The sequence below is a fragment of the Equus przewalskii genome, chromosome 21 (assembly GCF_037783145.1).
Source record: "Equus przewalskii isolate Varuska chromosome 21, EquPr2, whole genome shotgun sequence".
NCBI classification, from domain to species: domain Eukaryota; kingdom Metazoa; phylum Chordata; class Mammalia; order Perissodactyla; family Equidae; genus Equus; species Equus przewalskii.
This window is the reverse complement of record NC_091851.1, coordinates 24389305-24407273: the sequence shown is the minus strand read 5'-3', so window position 1 is coordinate 24407273 and position 17969 is coordinate 24389305. Positions and strand designations below refer to the sequence as shown.

At 38.1% G+C, this 17969-nt stretch overlaps 1 protein-coding gene across 7 annotated transcripts in view; it reads right to left on the bottom strand.

Moving 5' to 3' along the window:
- The window catches only part of CBFA2T2 (CBFA2/RUNX1 partner transcriptional co-repressor 2), a 138524-nt gene that overhangs the window by 52586 nt on the left and 67969 nt on the right, over window positions 1-17969 (bottom strand). For 2 of the 7 annotated variants that reach the window (XM_070588022.1, XM_070588019.1), the window contains exon 2: window positions 4652-4797. The exons of the other annotated variants lie outside the window; for them this stretch is intronic. The gene's annotated coding sequence lies outside the window, so the exon portion shown is untranslated. The remainder of the gene's footprint in view (window positions 1-4651; window positions 4798-17969) is intronic. 7 annotated transcript variants of the gene reach the window in all.

Below are 17969 nucleotides of genomic sequence, written 5' to 3'. Positions count from 1 at the left end.
TGACCTCATTTTAACTTCATGACCATCTTAAAAACCCTATCTCCAGGAGTGGTTAAGTTCACACGCTCCACTTTGGTGGCCCAGGGTTTCACCGGTTCAGATCCTGGGTGCGGACATGGCACTGCTCATCAGGCCATGCTGAGGTGGCATCCCACATGCCACAACTAGAGAGACCCACAACTAAAATATACAACTATGTACTGGTGGGGATTTGAGGAGAAAAAGCAGAAAAAAAAATGGCAAGAGTTGTTACCTCAGGTGCCAATCTTAAAAAAAACCAAACCTATCTCCAAATTCAGTTACATTCTGAGGATCTGGGGATTAAGACTTCAACATATAAATTTTGAGGGGACACAATTCACCCTATAATAGTGGAGGTGGGGAGGGATGAAAAAAGCAATTCAGTTAAGGAGGTTGAGCAGCTTTTTCTGAATTGAACTTAGTATTCTCTTATTCATTAATTCGAAAATAGCTGAGTACCTACGAGGTATCCTATTGCTGAGGACAGAGCACTCAAACAAGAGTAAGTAAATGACAGATCAAGAAACAATTCTGAGGTTTTTAGCCTGAGCAACTGGAAGGACGGAGTTGCCATTTACTGAGAAGGGCGGAAATGTGAAAGGAAGATGAGGAGAGGGGTAGTTCGAGACCAGGAATAAGTGTGAAATGCCTAGTAGATATTTAAATGGAGATGTTGGATAGGGAACTGGACATAAAAGTCTGGAGACGAGGCCTGGGATGGGAATGTCTGAGCTTGTGATTAAATGTTGTCAACTGAAGATACACAAACGCTAGTGAAAGCCTGAACCTGGGTATCTTAGAGGAAGTGAGTATAAAGTAGAGGTTCAAGGACTGCTCTTTAGGTACAGTACTCTCATTTGGGGACATCATGGAAGATAAAAAAATAGAAGCCACATGAAGAGTATAATCTGCTGGGCTGTAGGCACTGTGAATTTCAAGATTAAATATACAAATATTCACGTAGGAATACATTCTAGCTGTTTAGGTTATTATAGTGATTAGATCTATGATTAAGAAAATATCTTTTTAAGTCAATTATTTTAAAACTTTGGCTTTTGTCAAGGTGTCAACAAACAAGACTACAATTAAAAAGAAGGTCAGAATAAATATATTATTTGTAGCAAAGGATACAAAAGCATTTAAGAGACTGCATACAAATCTCACTCCAGAACTTAACTGGGACAAGTACAATGGGTAAAGTACCTTAGGCCAGATAAGAGAGTTAATATAAAGTTTTCCTTCCTCCCCTAATTCAAGACTAGCTGAAACTAGCTATTCTCTTAGCTGAAACACAATATATAGTAAATATGAAAAAGCTTGTTTGCAGCAAAAGATAAGATGAAAAGGGCAGTTTGACAAATGCACCAAATTCCAAACCAGCTGGAGATTTTGTCGTAGAAGAGTCAAAGGCAGGTTACTGTAGAAGAAAGAAGACTAGGTATGAAACTGAGGATGTCACGTTGAATCCTGATTGTTCTGTCAATTTATCAGCTGTGGGACCTTGGACAAGTCACTCCAGAACTCTGCTTTCCTCATCTGTAACATGGAGGGAGGTGTTGAAAGGCCCCTAAAGTAACAACTAAGAAAGTGCTCTGTTACACTATGCAAGTGTAAGATATTATTAGGTAGCTATCCATCAGAAATGTATTAACCATCATTATGTCACTATATGTTGAAGTAACTACAGGATCTCCTCCAATGCTAACAATTTTAATATTTAAAGATATGTTGCACAATTGCCTGCCAAATCAAAACCCTGTTGATAACTTTAAAGCAAGTTACAAGCAACAGCAACACAGCTGACTTGATAATGTAAATAAAGAAAAGTGAAGTATGGATTGTTGCTTCCCAGCTCCAGCAAATGTTTATTTGGAATAATACAGTTATCTACTACAACTGCACACCACCTGTTTCAAATTTCCACCAAGTTGATATTCCTCACATGAACAGAAATGACTTAAAATTACATTTGATTAGTATCTTGCCTTCCCATGGAGGTTTCCCCCACCACAATCTAAATCTCTCAACCTCTTAACATTGTGCAGCATTACTGTTCTGGCCAAACACATGCAGCTAAAGTCAGCTCAGAAGTGAGAGTGTTGGGGTAGGGCCTGTGGCTAAGTGGTTAGTTTGCGCTCCGCTTCAGCGGCCCAGGGTTTCACTGGTTCCGATCCTGGGTGCAAACATGGCACGGCGCATCAAGCCACGCTGAGGCAGCATCCCACACAGCACAAGAAGAAGCAGGCACAACTAGGATATACAACTACGTACTGGGGGGCTTCGGGGAGAAGAAGAAGAAAAAGGAAAAAGAAAAGAAGATTGGCAACAGATGTTAGCTCATGCCAATCTTTAAAAAAAAAAAAAAAAAAAAAGAAGTGAGATTGGCAGAGAATAAGCTAACTCCAGTCTTCTTGGTCAAATATCTTACACGTTTTTCTGGAGACAGGGAGAAATGATGTAAGTTTCTCACACAGCTAGTTAACGACTTCCCTAAGCTTCAAACCCAGGTCTCTCTGCTCCCATCTACTGATGCATCTGTGCTACAATTTCTCTGGAACACAGAACCTTCTAAAACAATAAATCAGTAAATCCTGACGGGGCAAGTCTAAAACATATTACTATGTATCACTTATCCATCTCCACTGTTCTACTTTAGCTCAAGTCACTGTCATCTGTCACCTGTACTACTGCAACTGCCTCCTAACTATTCTTTCTGCTTCTGCTTTCCTTTCCAAGCCATCCTCCACATAGCAGTCAAGGTGCTGATTTAAAAACCTCAAATAATAGATCTTGTCCCAGGTCAATTTAAACTCCTCTAATGGCTTCCCATTGCTCAAACTCTTCACCTTGGCTTAAATGCAACGATCTACTCAGCAGCTCTCAAAGTGTGGTCTGGGAACCCCTGGGGATTCTAGAGACCCTTTGGGGGCGGGGGGGGGGGGGGGGTGTGTGTGCACGCACACACGTGAGCACAGGGTCAAAACAATTTTCATTATCTGTTTTCTTTACTCTTACTCTTTCATGAGTGTACAGTGGCTTTTTCCAGTGACTATACGATGAACGAGGTCAGAGGAGGCTCACAACACAGAAGCAGATATGAGAAGCCAGTTATCTTCTATTAAGCTGATCATTAAAGAGATTTGCCTAAGAAACTACAAGCAAGAGCAGTGGTTTAATAACAACTGTTCGTTGATGAACAGGAAAAAAAAAGACATATAAATTTACTTGACACTAGGGAGATAAAGTAAATATGAAGATAGAGGTATAAGAACCCATCAGTATCACTTAAAAAAAAAAAAAAGTCATGGGGCCGGCCTTGTGGCCGAGTGGTTAAGTTTGAGTGCTCTGCTTCGGTGGCCTAGAGTTTCGATAGTTCGGATCCTGGGTGTGGACATGGCACCGCTCCTCAGACCATGCTGAGGCGGCATCCCACGTGCCACAACTAGAAGGACCCACAACTAAAAAATACACAGCTATGTACCAGGGGGCTTTGGGGAGAAAAAGGAAAAAATAAAATCTTAAAAAGAAAACCCTCAAAAAAAGCATCATCATGCATATAATAAAGGCAGTATAATGTTACATAAATTATGAAGCAATTATTTGTGTTAACTATAAAGAAGCTGAATATCTATGTTTTTAAATTGCTGGGGAATATCACAGACTAATGTAGACATCAAACCTTTTGTTCATAACTCTCTCCATAGGCCTTTCTATCCCAAAGATGCTATATTTATCTAGATCCATCCTCCCCCATATACACACAGCTGTTAGTCTTTCATAGTGAAAAATATTATATTTTAAAAGGATGTTAACTTTTGCTATTTTAATTATATTATATTGAGTAAAAATGTTCAATGCAAAAGCATATGTGCCCAGCCCCATCTTTCAAATATTAGTAGGGTAACCACCAAGTTGATAATGACTTAAAATTTTTTTTCTAAATAACATTGCCATGCTCAGTTAACTCGGAAGTACAAATATTTTTCTTTCCTGTTCATATTTATTCTTAAAACGTTAAAAAGAGCCTGCCAATGTTAGGATTCCACTTGGTTCCATGTCCCTTAATATTTGAAAAACTGGTTCATATGTTCTCCCAGTCTGAAGAATGGCTGGCCAGCCCAAGAGTTTCTTCCTTGGGGTGGATAACCACAAAAAGAGAACTACAGACTCAGGAGTATCAGGGACCAAAGATCAAGCTCTCCCAAGATGGGAAGCCCCTGGACCACCTCCCTGGCTGACACCCAGCTTCTGTTAGGGAACTCTGGGCACTTAGGGGTTTGCCTTACTGCAAAGAGAGCACACACCATTGCTGGATAACTGAAAGTGGTTCTTGGCAATGGTCACTAATTGCTAATAGTTCTGTCTACTGGGTCTTACCACTGTCAAATATTTGAAGAAAAGATAAAAATTCCCACAACAGATAAAGACCAGGGGTGGTGTCTCCTCAGCCTCCTTGCACTCCTCCTTTCACCTCCAACCCTGAAGCTCTATGTTAGATTCATTCATTTGTGCGGCTCCCACAGTCCCAAGCTGTCCTCTGTTGTTCTTCACCATCTTTAAGTTTCAGCTCTAGTTTAAGTGATACATTTTGCATTTATACCCTTGAAGTTTCCATCTACCACAAACTTACTTTATACTTATTTTTCGTAGAAATAAGTCTTCAGGGGCCAGCCCAGTGGCACAGCGGTTAAGTTCGCACGTTCTGCTTCTTGGCGGCCCGGGGTTCGCCGGTTCGGATCCCGGGTGCGGACATGGCATCACTTGGCAAAAGCCATGCTGTGGTGGGCGTCCCACGTGTAAAGCAGAGGAAGATGGGCATGGATGTTAGCTCAGGGCCAGTCTTCCTCAGCAAAAAGAGGAGGATTGGCAATAGTTAGCTCAGGGTTAGTCTTCCTCAAAAAAAAAAAAAGAAAGAAAGAAATACGTCTTCAGTTTAATCAAAAGCTTTTTGAGGCTGCCCCGTGGCCAAGTGGTTGGGTTCACACACTTGACTTCAGCTGCCCAGGGTTCACTGGTTCCGATCCTGGGCACAGACTTGTGCAGCACTCATTGGGCCATGCTGTGGCAGCATCTCACATAGAAGAACTCGAATGACTTACAGCTAGGATATACAACCATGTACTAGGGTTTGAGGGAAAAAAGAAAAGAGGAAGACTGCCAACACATGTTAGCTCAGGACCAATCTTCCTCCCCAAAATAAAAATACACACAAAAACATAAAAGCTTGTTGATGAGGGGAAGGGGTCTATTTATAGAAATGTTCTTTTTTCCCTTCTTTCAGCTCCTCAATGTTGAACCATTCCTGCATTATGGGATTACGTTGCTGGATTATGCTGTATTACTCTTAAATACAGTATTAGTCTTTAAAATAAACCAACAATTACAGAAAAAAATAATGCAGTTTAAATCTTTCAAACAGGCCAGAAATGAAGGAGAAAGAAAGAAATATCTCGAGTTGAATGACAATGGTACTTCTTAGGTTAAAATATATTTATTTGTACCTAACTTTGTATACTAATTACAGAAAATGATTCAAAAAGTTCACTTTTTCTCCTCTAAGTTCATCATTTTAAATAACATTTGAGCAAAGCAAAAACACAGACTAACAGTGCATATTTTAAATTAAAATATCAACAACAAATAATAGTTGAGTCTACTGAATGGGAAGTTTCAATCTTCCCCTTTTAGTAGGAAGACCCAATGATTCACTCTAAATTCTTGACTTCATCACTATCAAAAATTTCTAATGCAATTTAAACCATGTGAATGAAACAATGTTTGGAACAAATGGTCCAGATGTGAGCATCTGCCTCTCATTTGCCTTGGGACAGAAATCGTGAGTTAAGATTAATGGCTTTAAATGCCAAAACAGCCCAGACATAACAAGTTAAAATGAAATACAAGAAAAATGATTCAACTTTTGGTCTTGGAACCATCCAAGATGTTTTTCCATACAGGTCCACTTAAGGGAATGTAATTAAAACTAATTTCAATCAACAGAGGCAGAGTATTACGTTTAAGTAGTAAAGTTTAGATTTAGGTAGAGACAATGCTAGGAGACTCTCCTATATACTTTTAGAAAGCTAGCAATCAAGTTCAGAGCTTTCAAACTAGGACAACCCGGAATTTCTGTGCTCTAATTATGAACCTTCTGAGAAAAAGAAAAATTAAGAGTCAAAATACCTACGTCTGTGGGATCACAGGACCTTTTCCTGATTCAGAGCTGCATTCTATCTTTACTTCCCAATTATAAATCCCTTTGGCCCTTCAGTTCTAACCAAAAAGTACTTCTGATTATTTAGAAACTCTTGACTATGAAGGATCTTAAGATTTTTTTCCCCCCCTGAGGAAGATTTCCCTTGAGCTAACATCTGCTGCCAATCCTCCTCTTTCTGAATGTGAGACGCCACCAATGTATGGTCAGTGACAGATGAGTGGTGTAGGTCCATGCCCGGGAACCAAACTCAGGCCACTGATGTGGAGCACACTAAACTTAACCACTAGGCCACCAGGGCTGGCCAAAGGATCTTAAGATTTTCAACTCATATCCAATGCAAGAATTTGCTATAGAATACAAATGGCTTCCATGAATCCAGTCTCTGCTTAAAACCATCAGAGAAAGACAGGATGAGTAGGTTCCATTGTTTTGGATAAAGAATCAACATCAACAGAACTACAGTTTACTCATCTCTAAAATAAGGGATAATTATGATAATAATTAATTGCAGTGTTAATAGGATTACATGAGCATATACTTGCAGCCCTTTTGCACACTGTAAAATACCATAGCTACCACCTTTTTAGGGGAGTGTGGCAAATGATCAAATAGAGACTGCTATGCAAAGACGAACAAAAGTATTAAATTTATATTTCAATAGCCAACCATAAAGAGTAATCACGCTTTTCCTCTATTGTTAAGCTTTTCTCCCAAAGTTAACTTTCAATTTACCATGGCCAAGGTTTTAATATCAATTTCTCCACATTTCCTCAGCCAGCCCTCTATCACTCTGTCAAAGCATAACAAAAATAGGACGGTGAATTTTGAGAGAAAACAATGATGTAGTTACAGTGCAAACTCTAAGGCTTCCTAGATTATCTATATGCTTGCTACCTTCCATTAGTTACAGTATCCGATTACTAATGTACTAGGAAGAAAAGCACAGAAATAAATGTATTTTGAACGACCAACATTCAATTAGTGGGATTAAAAAATGATTTCTCTGCCAGAAAAATGTTCATACCATTTGACTGTGTGACTTCACTCCTGCGAATTTGTCCTTAAGAAAATAACCCAAGGGAAAAAGCAATTTATACCACAGAGGAATGGTTAATTAAATAGTAGAACTGCATGTCAATGCAAACTGTGAAGGCATTAGAACTAAAATCATGGGGGCCAGCCCAGTGGCATAGTGGTTAAGTTTGCGCACTCTGCTTTGGCGGCCCCGGGTTCACTGGTTCAGATCCCAAGTGCAGACCTATGCACTGTTCATCAAGCCGTGCTGTGACAGGTGTCCCACATATATGATAGAGGAAGGTGGGAACAGATGTTAGCTCAGGCCCAATCTTCCTCAGCTTTTAAAAGGAGGACTGGCAGTGGATGTTAGCTCGGGGCTAATGTTCCTCACCAACATATATTTATATAATTATGAAGATCATTCAACACTTGGGGAAATGTATACAATACAAAACTCTGTGGGGCGAAGCCTCCTACAAAATTATATATGTGGTATGATTACGATTATTTATCAAAAATAGATACATATGGTCACAGTATGGAAAGGAACACGAAAATGAAATTCAGGACAGAGTGGAGATAACAGATAAATATCAAGTTCTTTGAATCCTTTGGAACATTGCTTATGAAATATTTTCATTTGCTCTCTCACTAAATTTTCTTGTCTACTGAAGAATTATAAGACACCCACTGTGCTGCCAAGCATTCCTAACATGTTAAGTCTTTCTTCATACACAAGCAGTATGGCAGTATGATCCAGTTACAGCGACCTCATTTTTGAAACCGTTAATTTTGAAAAGCAATTAGGGTCAGAGAACAATGGGGCAGATTATTTAAAATAGGAAGCATAACAGAAAAACCAAGATTGGAAAGTCGGAAGCCCGACCCCAGTCCTTCTCCACCTCAGCAACAGACAGGAAAAAGACTCTTAATTTAGACCGACTGGATAGGTTACAATCTCAGTAACTGGATTGTATGACTAAAGGCATGTCAGTTAACCTGTCAAAACCTCACCGTCAGTTTAAAGGCTATCAGTTTTGGGTACACAGTAAATGCTTAAACAAATAAGCACACCTAAAGCAGTGGTTCACTATCTATGTAAAATAAGCAATTAAGTCTGCCTCTCTCGGCAAACTGTTTCGTCATCAGGAAATGAAGTTAATAATCCTGTTCTAAACGATAAACCATTTTACTAAACATACCAACATCAACATCATCATCATCTTCATCATCATCTACTACTATTGTTGTTACTACCTCTACTGTTCCTACCACGAAGCTGGCTAGAGTTTACCTACTGGGCTGAGGAAGATATCTTCTAGTCTAAAAATGTCTAATTACAAACATGAGAATATGCAATCAAGAAGGGAAAACAGCAAGTCCACAACTAAACGCATAGTATGATTGACACAAGAGAGGGTACAGGAAAGTGCTTCCAGCATTTTGAGACAGTTGTCCTCTGGGAGTGAAAGTACTGAAAATGAATGCATACTACAGTAAAGCTCCCTGCAGAAAGAATACATCTGATAAAATGGTTTCTAAATGCATTGCTGGTAGAGACTTAGTCATCACCTAAACCCAAACAAGGTAACTCAGGACTTAAATATACTCAACCAACATTCCTCTATGATTTATTATTTAAATTTAACAAATAATTCATTCCCAATTGTACGCAATTTTATCCTTTATAGAAACAAGGAGATTAAAAGATTTACTAAATATGATTTACTTAATATAAAATATTGACTTTTCATATAAACATACTCAACTAAGAAACAGAGAAGAAACACCCTAAAACCTCATCAAACATTATATTCAAATTATTGGTTCATAAAAATAATTACATCTCACCAAATAAGGTTCACAATTAGTTGAATAACTTTAAACTAGAAAGCCTATAGTCAGTCTGTTCAAAGAAAATGAGACCCAGACAAGGGCTCAGTCCGTGGCCCTGGGAAATGACCCATTATCATGTGGCTAGAACAACTTTATAGTAATGACTTAAACTGAAACAAGTGATTTCTCAAATTAGTACAATAATATTCTTATATAAAGGATTGGTAGATGGCAACACAATCTAATATAAATAATGGTAGTGACAAAAACAATGTATATTCTGGGTCTATTTCTCCATTGAAACAGTGACAGATAAATACATAACAATAGAGAAAAGGCCTTGATATAATGTAAAAGTAAGAGCAGAATATAACATATTCGTGGAAATAGCATGTAAGAAGTATTTACATTTATAGGCAAAAGGTGGAAGGGAATGTGGAAAAAAGAAGTTGCTTTTAAGAAAAGATAACGCTGTCATTCCTAAAGCAAGAAGTTGCCACAATGATTCATTTTATCAATCATCACTGAAAGGCTAACATGACTGAGCACTGCACTAAGTGCTTGGAATACAAAGAGGAAGCTGCACTTCCAACCCGCAAGAAGCTCATGGTATAGCTGGGTGGTAAGAGTTAAAAGACAGGGTATCAAGTAGACTGGGAGTGGGGACACACAAAAAAGAGAAGACTTAGCTGTATCCTATAAAAACAGTCAAGTCATATTATATAATCATCTAAGATCCTGTTTTGGTTCATGGTCACCATTGAGAATCAGCTAAAAACAAAGACTCCTGCCCACCAAATGAAGAGTATATCCAAATACACTAATGCTTCTGCAACCGAGTCCAGCGGTGTCTACATACAGAGCCCAAGTTACAAGTGTCTCCTCTAGAGATGTCACTCAGCCTACCATCCTAACATACATTTTAGTTCACTGGCTAGCAAATTTTAAGACTAACTTTTCACTCTGTGTTTGAGAACAGGGAACAGATGGTCTACACAGCATAAACTCTCCCAAGAACTAATTTTTACCAATCACATGTGGTTAAGACCCAGATTTATACCTACAGATTAATGAGAGACAGAAACTCTCATAATGACTTGACAATTATTCAGTGTGACAGCTGTTTGTACCACTACCAAATGTGAGTTTTAAAACATAGGCTAACACCTCTGGTTCCTCTGGATTAAAACAAAACAAAAAACAAAAACAAAGAACCTGAGTTACAATATCTATCACAGGTATAAAACAAGGCTTCGCAAGGAAAGTTTCAGAAGGTAATACTTAGAAATTACATAACTGACAAAGAAAGTCACAGGCATACATACTCACTGATTCCAATGTTCATGCTGTATAGTATAGCTTCAGGACACATTGCCATTAAAAAACAAAACCAAAAAATAGCAACATTATCTGTATGCCGCAAATGAGTTTTACCCAAATGGTAAGAAACATCACATTCCTGGGTGATATTTTTGATGCTTCTTATTTCTGATGCTTCTATCAGCAGCTGAATAATGAAGAACATCAAAAAACTTCTGGTCACATCACAAGGCCCCAAATGCATAATTTGTTCATTTTGGTTTTCTACCTCACATATAGTAAGACCCTTGAGAGTTGGAGCCATGTCTGTCTGGATCACTGCTGTATTCCCAGTGCCAAGTCCAGTGGCCAGAACATAGTACATACTTGATTCTTATTTGTTTCATAAATAAAGTCAACTCTTAGGTATTTCTTAGTGGGTTATACAGAATGATCACGTGTTCCTAATAACAGGACTATTGGGTTAAAAAACAATCAAGATGTGAAACTAGAACCAGAACTTTGCTTTAAATTCAAATAAAAATAAGGTAAACGTTGGCTTTGCTTCTAAGGGGGGATAACCCAAAGCATTCTTCCATTTTAAAGTATTTTGCTCCACACCTTTCCTTACATATATACACTTTATTTTTAATACAAAAGAGAAATTATACTGTGAGGTAATATTATTCTTCAAGTTTGCACTGGAACTACATAAAATGTACATTTTCTAACAGTTTTAGGAATTCACAACAAAAAAAAAGACAGGGATAGACAACAAGAAGTTTTTATGATAATGTTAAGGATATACAATAGTTAAACAATCTTAAAAAAGAACAAAGTTAGAGCACAAACTACTCAATGGCAAGTGATTTTTAGTAAAGGTGCCAAACCAACAGAGAAAGAAAAGTCTTTTCAACAAATATTGCTGGAACTGAATATCCAAGTGAAAAAAAGTTAATCTCAGTCCTATGTCACTCGATCAACAAAAATAAATTCAAGATAGATTGTAGACTAACACCCAGAATCAAAAAGTCTCTAGAAAAAGAACAAGAGAATATAACATCTTCATAATCTTATAGTAAGCAAAGAATTCTTAGGTCACAAAAAAGCACAAACCATAGAATTTTTATAAAGTAATAAATTAGACTTTATGAAAATTAAGGTTTTCTGCTCTTCAAAAGACATCATTAAGAAAATGAACAAGATGGGCCATAGATAAGAAAAATTATTCACACCTTACATATCTAACAAAGGACTCATATCTAGAATGTATATAGAACTCTGACACATCAACAACAAAAACATAAATAACCTAATTTTTGAAAATGAGATTTGAAAAGAGATTATTCAGCTATAGCAATGTCCAATACATACAGTTGGTCAATAGCATTAATCATCAAAGAAATGCACATTAAAATCACAATGAGTTACCATCACACACTCACTAAAACAGCTAAAGTAAGAGAGATTGACTAAATGTTAAGGAGGATATGGAACTCCCATACATTGCTGGTAGGAGTCTAAAATGGCACAGCCACTCTAGACTGCTGGAGAACTGTTTAGCAGTTTCCCATAAAATTAAACATACATCTACCCAATGACTGAATAATTCCACCCCAAGAGAAATTAAAACATGTTCACAAAAACTACAGGAATGTTTATAGCAGCCTTATTCATAATAGTCAAAAACTGGAAACAAACCAAATGTCCACCAACAGGTGAATGGACAAAAGGAGGTACATCCATCCAACAGAATACTGTAATATCAAAAAGGAACAAGCCACTGATTAAAGGAATTACATGTATGAAACTCAAAACACAAAAGCCAGACACAAAGGAATACACACTGTATGGTTCCATTTACATGAAATGGAAATACAGGAGGAGAAATGAGACACTGATTGCAGAGGTAAGAATTTTCTGGTAAATTTAAGTGTTCTAAATTTTAAGATGATGGTTACACAAGAGCAGACAACTATAAAAACTCACTGGACTGAACACATTTATCTGTGCATTTTGTTAGTTATGTATATTTTTAAAATCAGCATGAAAGGATTTCACCACCTATTCCACTGCCCCCTCTAAGGGCAGTTTCTGCCTATAGATGTTATGATATCTTCTTGACATGTGGAAACCTACTCAGGCTATCTCTGTACATCAGGTCTCTGTACAACAGCTATGAAAGGGTCTTCTTTCATATCTTCTCTGAAGTCAGTTTATGCCATACTTCAAATTTCCTGCAGTATTTCATCCTGAAGGGTGAGCTTGATAATCAGACCAGCACTCTTGCATCCTGACTGACCAGCATTCAGTTCCAATCAATAACAGATGTGGGAATGGTGCCAGGGTGGGCCTTATGCCAAAGTAACAATTCTTCTCCTTTTCAAGAGCAAATATCCTTCTTAAGCTCCAAGTCATCCAAATGGAGAGAATGACATCTGGAAATACACTACAATGCCATGTGTCTGGCCCCTCTGGATGATGGCTGTAGGCACTGCAAGCAGAGGACTGCGGTGCCAGCGTTGTGGGAGACTGCAGAATATAGCAAGTCCACAATCTGTAACATGGAGAAAGCGCTAAAAGTTCGAAGGGAAAGTAGTAGAGTAGCAAATGGGGGCAAGTAGCAGTTCATTTAATAAAATTCCCCTGATTATGGTTCTTTTTACAAATAAATGGGAATTGTTTATCTTATTTCCATATTCAACTTTGGCCTCAATTCTCTATTGTTCACAGCCTTGACTTCTCAATTCTTTATCATTTTGCTGGGATCTATTTAAAAAAAACTATTACTCTCGAGGAAACTAATATTCATTGAAAGTAAATTCAATCACATAAATTGCCTTAGAAAACATTACAAAATTTATAGAGATGTGGAAAAATGTGAATTAAGTGTACAAACACCAAAGTAGTCGGCTGTAAAGAAAAAAAGAGGGGTGGGAGGAGAGGCCAATTTACTTTTGGTCTTATGTTGTTGTTTCTGTAACTGTTTGTATTATTCTTATATTAACTTGTGATATTTTGATGTTATTTGTATTATGCAACCATTTATTCTAATAATGACTAAAAAGTGACCAATTGATAAGAAAGGAAAGTTGATTTAAAAGACCTTCTTTCAGGGGCTGGCCCCGTGGCCGAGTGGTTAAGTTCGCGCACTCCGCTGCAGGCGGCCCAGTGTTTCGTTGGTTCGAATCCTGGGCGCGGACATGGCACTGCTCATCAGACCACGCTGAGGCAGCGTCCCACATGCCACAACTAGAAGAACCCACAACGAAGAATATACAACTATGTACTGGGGGGGCTTTGGGGAGAAAAAGGAAATAATAAAAAAAAAAAAAAAAAAAATCTTTAAAAAAAAAAAAAAAAGACCTTCTTTCAGATGCCCGCAAACGCTAGCCACTTTTTTTTAAATCCATACTGATAATGAAGCAGGTTTCCAATTTATTCAAGATTTCAGCGGGGCAAGACTTTGTTGTTGGGAAGGATAAATAAGTCAGGAAGCAACTACAATAATAATAGCTACTATTACTCTCCATTTCTATTTATTCATTTGTAAATGATAACATTTATTTATTTATTATGTGCAAAGACTGGTGCTAAGCACTGTATAAATATTTTATTTACACAACACCTCCAAGACAATGGGAGTTACCATCATCATTACCACTTTACTCAACCAGAAACAAAGGCTCAGGTAAATTAAATTATGCCCAAGGTCATATAGCTAAAAAGAGGTGACAGCTCTGCTGGACTCCAGAGCCCATCACTATAGCAAAAGAAATCTAAATTGAATGAAGCTGAAAGAGCGAATTATTATAGGACTCAATGATTTTGCACATTGTGACCAAAAGTTTAATAAGAGAAAAGAAATAAACATTGATCATAGTGCAAAGAGACTTCATATTCTTCTATAGTTCCTGTCTTTCTACACAAATATGTGAAGGTAAATGTATAAGCTGTTATATGGGAACCCATTTATGTCCTCAATTGACAGAGAGGTTTCGGACAAAGCAGGCCCACTCTGTCAAATGAACAGGCTGGAGGAATAAGAAAACATAAACCATGATTTTCAAAATGTTGGCTCCACACCAAGATCATCCTTTTCTTCCCAGGATAGCTCCTCAAAGTTAACAATCCAAAAAGTTCTTTCCTTCACTGTTTCCAATAATCCAGGTACCTTTAGAAAAATGGATAAATACCACATACAATCACAAATATAAAGGGTCAAGAGCAAGCACTGCTCATTGAAATGACTATTTTAACAAGGACACTCTAAAACATAACCTTCCACCTTGTTTTCCAAGAGAAGCTGAAAGACACATAGATCAAAACCAGATAGAAAATAAAATCTCTTTGGCAAACATTTCAGTGACATAATTAGCACCTATTCAATTCATCTGTTAAGACAGCTCAATCTTATTTTGGCATTAAACTAAAATTAGTTTAGGGAAGATGGAATAAACATGGCAATAAGCGAACTGGGAAATGTACCAACTATGGGATCTCATGGATAACTTCACCCAATATAGAACATAAGTCCTCTTAGAGATGGAGTACACTATAAGTTTGGAATGGTTTAACTTGAACTCTTCCTCCAAACCCTGTGACCCTCACAAGTGTGAGCAGAAATATGAATATGCTACAGCAAAAGGCTACAACTGCAGCTTGCAGATGTCGGGCTGTTAGCTCTGTGATCAGCAACCGTGCTGTCTGCCTTGCTGGCTCTCCTCCTCGTCACTGCCTCATCAGTCAGCACTATGGCTGTGCCCAGAGGACTGAGACAGGTTCTTCCTGTTGGACAGCACCCTCTGTAATCAAGCAAAGGAAAAAGACCTTATCTGGGAACTGACAGTCATCATAGAAATTTCTCTTCAAGATTCTATATTCTTGCCTCTTAATGACCAACCCTGGAAAAAACTGCTGATATGATGATGCTGACTCAGTTTTCTCCTCCATAAAAATGAAAATACTATCACCTGGGTTTTATTTCCTTTCCCTGGGGAGCTATTATGAATGAGGATAAAAAGCTTTTAAAATTAAAAGCACAATGCAAATAGAAAGCTATAATATAGTGGGAAGTGAATCCAAACAACATAAATGGAAGGTAGATGGGCACTTTGGCAAGGCAAATAACCATGTCTGCCATCAGAGCAAACTTCTAAGTTCCAATATCTACTTATATATTAAAAGATCTGCAACAGAAATGAAGCAGGCATAAAGCCTATAAAACAGGCTGTGCCCTCTCCCTAAACTGGCCCGCCTTCCCCATCTCAGGCACCTCGGAAACTCCTACCTTAAAATCCAACGCGAACCTCACCTCTTCATTGGCCCACCCAGATACTCCTCAATTGCACCTTGACAGAATTAAACTCTCCCATATCTGCACTCTCACAGCCTCTTATAAACAGCTGTACAATGTCATCTGTCATATTGTACTACCCGAAATTTGTTTCCGTGCCCGTCTCTGTCCAGTAGCCCATGTGAGTTCCTCAAATTCCTCACTATTAAACATAGCACCTACCTAGAATATGTGATACATAGACTAAGTGTAACTCTTTCCTAATTCTAGTTAACTAATAATTCAAATGCAGTATAGAAAAGCTTCTATATCTTTCCTATTAAGGCAGAACTTCCCAAGCTGTGTGCCAAGTAACACTGGAGAGATGTGAATGATTATGAGTATACTGAGATAATGATTTCCTCAGCATGGGATGGCCAGTCAGAACTTATCAATTTCTTTGTGTGCTATGATGTGAAAAGGTTGGAAAGCACTATATAAACTTGAAATGAAGGTTTAATTTTTTTAAATATTAAACTAACAGAAAAGTAGGGTTAAACACTACACAAATGGTGACATCAATTGAGGCATCAAGAAAAAATACAATGACTAGAATAACTGCTTCACATACTGTTGACTAGAAAATAAATGTTTCAGAACATTGGCATCAGGTAAAGAATCATATCCTGAAAGAGAAAAATAACACAGCCACCTTGCATAGCAGTCAGCCTGTGTAAACACCATATGGTATACTAATTTAATCAAAAAGAACCCCAGAATTTACTTTTTCATCCTGCAGATAAAAACAAAAATAAAGTTGTTAGAAATATTTTAAAAATTATTTTGCCATCCCCAAATGTCTAATAAAATACATATAGTACCCAAGCTTATTCATCCTTTTGAAACTTCCCTTTGAAACCACAAAAACACTTATAGGCCAGATTAAAACAAAACTAATCAGTTCAGTCTTTTCATTTTCATCTGTATTTTAAAACTAATCATTACTTTGCATCTCACACACACACACAGAGGTTCAAATCCTCTGGCCCTCTCTATTCCACCTATAATAGACAAAATCCAGACCTCTGCCGTCTCTTGCCTAGAGTACAGAAATCATCTCAAAATGGTCTCCCTGACTCTAAGATTGCTCTCATGAAACTCATCTTTTGCCCAGAAGCCTCCATCATCAAAAATGCCAACCAACTCATACTTTCCTGCTTTAAAAACAAAAAAACTAGGGCCCGCCCTGTGCCCTAGTTTTGGCAGCCTAGGTGTTTGGTTCTCGGGCAAGGACCTACACTACTCATCAATGGCCATGCTGTGGCTGTGGTGGGTGACCCACATACGAAACAGGGGAAGGCCAGCACAGATGTTAGCTCAGGGCAAATCTTCCTCAGGCAAAAAGAGGAAGATTGGCAAAAGATGTTAGCTCAGGGTGAATCTTCCTCAGTCAAAAAAGTGTAAAAGCAAAATAACTTTAAGAGTCCGGGGGCTGGCCCCGGGGCTGAGTGGTTAAATTTGTGCGCTCAGCTTTGATGGCCCAGGGATTCGCTGGTTTGGACCCTGGGCATGGACCTAGCACCGCTCATCAAGCCATGCTGAGGTGGCATCCCACATAGCAGAGCCAGAAGGGCCTACAACTATGTACTTGGGAGCTTTGGGGAGAAAGAAAAAAAAAGAAGAAAATTGGCAACAGATGTTAGCTCAAGTGCTAATCTTGGAAGAAGGAAAAAAAAAAAACCAACTCTGAGAGTCTTAATCCTATTGCCTACAGGATAGTCTACGGTCCTGAAAAAAACATAGAATGCTGTATAACCTAGACACTGACTACTTCTCTAGTCTTATTATCCTCCACTTTTGACCTCATACTTGACTGGGTCTCTTCTCTCCATCTTCTCCAGGCTAACTTTTATTCATACACGAAGAACTGACCTGGGTATCATCTCTTCACAGGACACCTATTCTGATTCACTATGAAAGAATAAAAGCCTCTCCTAGGTATGTGTTCTCTAACCAGATGATGAGACCAAGGTAAAAACCCAGGGTTTTTCCTTTTTGTGTTAACTTAGCTAGGTTAGTGAAGGGCTGAGAGGCAACAGCTTCATTCCACTTAGAATCCTTCTCCAATTCCTTGGCTCTTGCTCTTCTGTCAGTATTAAGAGCTGTCTTTTTAATGTTTTTTTACCGTACGCCACCACAAAACCCTTTGGATATTAAGAAAGTTAAAGTACAAAGACTGTACAAATTGTTTTTAAGGAAGAGAGTATCTTTGTGTTATTAAATTAGTCCCCTACTATATATGAA